Source organism: Argopecten irradians, chromosome 14, assembly GCF_041381155.1.
Source record: "Argopecten irradians isolate NY chromosome 14, Ai_NY, whole genome shotgun sequence".
Taxonomy (NCBI): domain Eukaryota; kingdom Metazoa; phylum Mollusca; class Bivalvia; order Pectinida; family Pectinidae; genus Argopecten; species Argopecten irradians.
Genome location: NC_091147.1, coordinates 6,301,587 through 6,308,329, shown reverse-complemented (window position 1 = coordinate 6,308,329; position 6,743 = coordinate 6,301,587).

The window sequence follows — 6,743 nt, the reverse complement described above, 5'->3', positions numbered from 1 at the left end:
TGTAGAGAACTTTACTTCTGTACGTGTAATAAGCACACTGAGATGTAGAGAACTTTACTTCTGTACGTGTAATAAGCACACTGAGATGTAGAGAATTTACTTCTGTATGTGTAATAAGCACACTGAGATGTAGAGAACTTTACTTCTGTACGTGTAATAAGCACACTGAGATGTAGAGAACTTTACTTCTGTACGTGTAATAAGCACACTGAGATGTAGAGAACTTTACTTCTGTACGTGTAATAAGCACACTGAGATGTAGAGAACTTTACTTCTGTATGTGTAATAAGCACACTGAGATGTAGAGAACTTTACTTCTGTACGTGTAATAAGCACACTGAGATGTAGAGAACTTTACTACTGTACGTGTAATAAGCACACTGAGATGTAGAGAACTTTACTTCTGTACGTGTAATAAGCACACTGAGATGTAGAGAACTTTACTTCTGTACGTGTAATAAGCACACTGAGATGTTATCCTCTGAGGGGATGTCAACTTATCAGACCATCTTAATGGAAGTGTGCAGTCACTATCCACATGTATCTCATGCATACAGAATAACAGCCCAGACAAGATTTAGCACTGTACTAAAGTTAGTACAGTGATGAAAATTAGAATATTGCTAAAATAAGTACACGTGCAGTATTTCGAAAGCTGATATAGGCAAAAAAAGACCATGTGAAAATGTTAAGATTATACAATGATAATAACATGCCTCTGAGAAAATTCCTCCCTCACTAAGTTTATAAACTGTTTTCATCACCGTCAATGATGAGTTGTTGGAATCTCAAGGTCATTTACGAAGTCATTAAGAAAAACTTCTGTAGCATGATGATATTAAATTATGGGGAACAAGACAAAATCAAAATTGAATTTGATATCAAGGTTTTGTCTTGTTTCACTATAAAACAATGTCAGTTTGAAGTTGTATCACCATGGCCATTGAATTTCCTGTGCTGTCCAAGCAAAACAATTTTGTTTTTATGTTGTCCAGGAAATTGAGAAATATAAGATTTTATTTATATGTTAAGCCAGGTGAATAAACTAATTTCGGAATCAATGACTGATTCGCTGTTACAGGGTCTGTTAACATTGTGTATAGGGCCAGCATAATATACAGAATATGTAAAAATGTGTAAACTGTTGCTTCCAAATTTTACCTCCTAGCAACTTGTTAGAATTTCACTAGTACCAAGTTTTGTGATGACTGTGATAATGAATTATAAAAACGATTTCTCTGTGAACCAATCAGTGGTTTAGATTTTACCTGTTTGTGAATATAAATAAAAATTTTCTGGTTGTAAACAGGGATATGATTGTTTGGTCAGATATATACTGATTACCATACAAGTTTCTGGATCCATGCCATTAATTACTGTCAATAAAATTGTCATTAACTGCTTCTAATGTGTTGTCTTAAAGCTGTTCCGTCTTTGCCTATCACAGTTACCTCCCTTCCAGATAGGTATCCATTGTGACTTCATTATTTTGTGAGCGCAACTCTCTGAAAAGTTTGACATTACCATCTGAAACACTGAAACACTTTGTCACAATCAACACCTAACTCGCAAAGCAGATAACTCTCTAATATTCTGAATACCATCATAAGAAACTCGGAAATATATGTGGAAAAATAAAGCCTGATGCTACCACTGGCTTTAGATTCGGTGACACGCTTATATCCCTACGGCCTAATAGTCCGAAGTCCCTTTAGTACGAAGGTCCAATAGTCCTAATGCCGAATAGTCCGAAGACCCATTATCCAAAAACCAGTAAATGTTGCAAGTGATACCGTTGTTATAATTCACATTATTTTTGGGTCATCTGACCCGAAGTGTCTGGATGACCTATTGTCATCATGCATCGTGCGTAAACTTTTCATTCAAGCGACTTCTTCTCAATAACCGAAAATCCCTGGGTATTGTTATTTGGCCTGAAGCATGCTGGGATGAAGGGCTACCAAGTTTGTTAAAATAAAGGACCTTGACCTTCATTCAAGGTCACAGGGGTCAATTAGGCAAAAAATCCTTAAAACAACTTCTTGTGAATAACTGAGAGGCCTAGAGACCTGATATTGGGCCCTTAACATGCTTGGATGAAGGGTTATCAAGTTTGTTCAAATGAATGACCTTGATCTTCATTCAAGGTCACGGGGGTCAAAAAGGCTAAAATCTTTAAACAACCTCTTCTCAAGACCCAGAAGGCCCATGGTACTGATATTTGGCCTGTAGTATGCTGGGATAAAGGGCTACCAAGTTTGTTAAAATAAATGACCTTTACCTTCATTCAAGGTCACAGGGGTCAAATATGCTAAAAATCCATTAAACAACTTGTGAATAACTAAGAGGCCTAGAGACCTGATTTTTGGCCTGTGACATGATAGGATAAGGGCTATTAAATTTTGTTCAAATGAATGACCTTGACCTTCATTCAAGGTCACAGGGGTCAAAAAGACTAAAATCTTTAAAACGACTCCTCAAGAACCAAAAGGCCCAGGATACTCATTGGGCATGTAGTATGCTGGGATGAAGGGCTACGAAATTTGTTCAAATGAATAACCTTTACCTCACAGAGGTCAAATAGGCGTAAATCTTTAAACGACTTCTCCTCAAGAACCAAAATGCCCAGAATACTCATATTGGGCTTGCAGTATGCTTGGATGAAGGGCTACCAAGTTTGATAAAATGAATGACCTTGACCTTCATTCAAGGTCACAGGGGTCAAATAGGTTTAAATCTTTAAACGGCTTCTTGAGAATAACTAGGAGGCCTAGAGACCTGATATTGGGCCTGTGACATGCTGGGATGAAGGTCTACTAAGTTTGTTCAAACGAATTACCTTGATCTTCATTCAAGGTCACGGGTCAAATAGGCTAAAATCTTTACACGACTTCTTCTCAAGAACCAAAATGCCCGGGATACTTATATTGGGCCTTCAACATGCTGGGATGAAGGGCTACCAAGTTTGTTCAAATAAATGACCTTGATCTTCATTCAAGGTCACAGAGGTCAAATATGCTAAAATCTTTAAACGACTACATTGTGTTGTGCTAATAGTCAGATGACCGTTAAGGCCCATGGGCCTCTTGTCATAATTTGTTATGTTTTCGATTGTTTTGATAAACACATTTTTGGCACTGCTTTAAAGTAATTGATCAGTCAAGTTATATGTAGCATTGCATGATCAAACTTGCATTAAAAATTTTAAAAAGCCACAAAAAGGGAGAGAAAAATGTCTAACATTGTATAAGATATCTCATTAGCATGCTCAATGAATTATCTTACAAATATACAAACTTTAAGATGTCCAAATGTAAACCTTATGTGCACTGTAATTTTATTGTATTAGGATGAACATTGCTCCATGACTGGATGATGTGTATAAATCATCTAATAACGATCTAAAAACGACCTTTATACATATACCTGTAAACGTTACTATATTTATCAGTTGTGGAACCAATCAAAGGTTCTCAATTTTTATATTCCTTGTTGCTCCTTTGATAAATGTGAAAAGAATTATCTGATGTATATGTTCATTACACTGCAGGAAGAACAGTGGCTACAGGATTTCACCCTGAAAAACTCAGCGTTTGATTAATGGCGTAACAGAAGGTATATTTTCCCATTGGTTAATACATGGTCACTTGAGGTTCGATTTTGTACTGTAACATATGAACTCAAAGTTTCCATTTTTAGGTCATCTGACCCGAAGGGTAAACTTTTCATTCAAACAACTTCTTCTCAATAACCGGAAGGCCCAGGGTAACTCATATTTGGCCTGTAGGTTGCTGGCATGGAGGGCTAACAAGTTTGTACAAATGAATGACCTTGACCTTCATTCAAGGTCACAGGGGTCAAAAAGGCGAAAAAACGACTTCTTCTCAAGAACCAGAAGGCCCAGGTACTGATATTTGGCCTGTAGGATGCTGGATGAAGGGCTACCAAGCTTGTTCAAATAAATGACCAGACCTTCATTCAAGGTCCAGGGTCAAATAGGCTAAAATCCTTTAAACAACTTCTTGTGAATAACTAAGAGGCCTAGTATTAGGCCTCTGGCATGCTTGGATGAAAGACTACTAAGTTTGTTCAAATAAATGACCAGACCTTCATTCAAGGTCAAGAGGGTCAAATAGGCTAAAACCTTTAAACGACTTCTTTCTCAAGAACCAGAAGGCCCAGGATACTGATATTGGGTATGTAGCATACTGGGATGAAGGGCTATTAAGTTTGTTCAAATGAATGACCTGACCTTCAATTCAAGGTCACAGGGGTCAAAAAGGCTAAAATCTTTAAACGACTTCTCAAGAACCAGAAGGCCCAGGGTACTGATATTTTGGCCTGTAGGATGCTGGGATGAAGGGCTACCAAGTTTGTTCAAATAAATGACCTTGACCTTCATTCAAGGTCACATAGGGGTCAAACAGGCTAAAATCCTTTAAACAACTTCTTGTGAATAACTAAAGGCCCTGAGTACCTGATATTAGACCTGTGGCATGCTGGGATGAAGGGCTACCAAGTTTGTTCAAATGAATGACTTTGATCTTCATTCAAGGTCACGGGGGTCAAATAGGCTAACATCTTTAAATGACTTCTTCTCAAGAACTAAATGGCCCAGGATACTCATATTGGGCCTACAGCATGCTGGGATGAAGGGCTACCAAGTTTGTTCGAAATTGAAGACCTGGACCTTTATAAGGTCACAGGGGTCAAAATAGGCTAAAATCCTTTAAACAACTTCTTGTGAATAACTAAAGGCCTAGAGACCTGATATTGGACCTGTGGCATGCTTGGATGAATGGCTACCAAATTGTTCAAATGAATGACTTTGATCTTCATTCAAGGTCACGGGGGTCAAAAAGGCTAACATCTTTAAACAACTTCTTCTTCAAGAACTAAAGGCACATGGATACTGATATTGGGCCTATAGCATGCTGGGATGAAGGGCTACCAAGTTTGTTCGAATGAAGGACCTTGACCTTTATATAAGGTCACCTAGGCTAAAATCCTTTAAACAACTTCTTTTGACCCTAGAGACCTGATATTGGGCCTATGACATGCTTGGATGAATGGCTAGGTTCAGGGGGGTCAAAGCTAAAATCCTAAAAAACTAGGCCTAAATCTTCATTCAAGTACGGGGTCAATAGGCTAACACTAAATGACTTTACCAAGTTTGTTCGAATGAAGGACCTTGACCTTTATATAAGGTCCAGGGGTCAAATAGGCTAAATCCTTTAAACAACTTCTTTTGAAAATAAAAGACTTCTTCTCAAGAACCAGAATGGCCCAGGGTACTGATATTGAGAAGCATGTAGCATGCTGGGATGAAGGGCTACCAAGTTTGTTCAAATGAATTACCTTGACCTCAATCAGATCAAAATCATAGGTCAAATAGGCTAAAATCTTTAAACGACTATGTTGTATTGTACTTAATAGTCAGATGACCGTTAGAAAAGTACATCGTGTCAATATACCTTCTGTGACATCATTACTCAAACGTTGAGTTCTTCAGGGTGACGTCCTGTAGCCAGCGTTCTTCCTGTAATAATTTATCAAACGGAAAATTCTTCTGACATTTTTAGCCCACCATCATCAGATGGTTGGCTATTCAAATCGCCTTTCGTCCATGGTCTGTCATCCGTCCGTCCGTTAACAATTCTTGCTACCGCTATTTCTCAGAAAGTGCTGAAGGGATCTTTCTCAAATTTCACATGTAGGTTCTCCTAGGGCCCTTGTTGTGCATATTGCATTTTGGGACCAATCGGTCAACAACTGGCCGACTGGCGGCCATCTTGGATTTTGATAGTTAAAGTTTGTTACCGGTGTTTCTCAGAAAGTACTGAAGGATCTCTCTCAAATTTCATATGTAATTTCCTCTAGAGCCCTAGTTGTGCATATTTCATTTTGGGACCGATCAGTCAACAAGATGGCCGATCGGCGGCCATCTTGGATTTGATAGTTAAGTTTGTTACCGCTATTTCTCAGAAAGTACTGAAGGGATCTCTCTCAAATTTCATATACATGTTCCCTTGAACCCTAGTTTGCATATTGCATTTTGGGAGCGATCGGTCAACAAGATGGCCGACCGGCGGCCATCTTGGATTTTGATAGTTAAAGTTTGTTACCGCTTTTTCTCAGAAAGTACCGAAGGGATCTTTCTCAAATTTCATGTGCAGGTTCCTGAAGGGGTCCAGTGCATTTTCGGACTTATTGGTCAGCAAGATGATCGACAGGTAGCCATCTTGGATTTTGATAATTGAAGTTTGTTACTGCTACATATCTCAGAAACTACTGAAAGGATCTTTCTCAAGTTTCATATATAGTATGTTGTAAAAGTTTGAAAAGCAGGGAAAAGATCCCTCTTTCTGTTGTCATACATAGATCTTTCTTTGGTGGGCGCCAAGATCCCTCTGGGATCTTTTGTTGAAAGGAATTACATACCTAATATAGAAATTAATGATCTCAGTCTACATCCTCGGCCATTATTTAATTATACCAATATACCAAAACACCATATGGACCTCAACAGAGGTCAATAATTGATAAATACACGTATGTACTTCACGACTTATTTGTGCATTTCCTTACTCATTTCTTTGACTTTTCTCCCCTTAGTAAATGATGGAAATTGTTCGCATAATGATATTTGTTAGGGGATATGTTAAACAGGATTGCAGTGTTAGAATATGAAATGTATAGGCCTATACTCTTTAACATCAAATACGTATTTCAGGATTATGTTC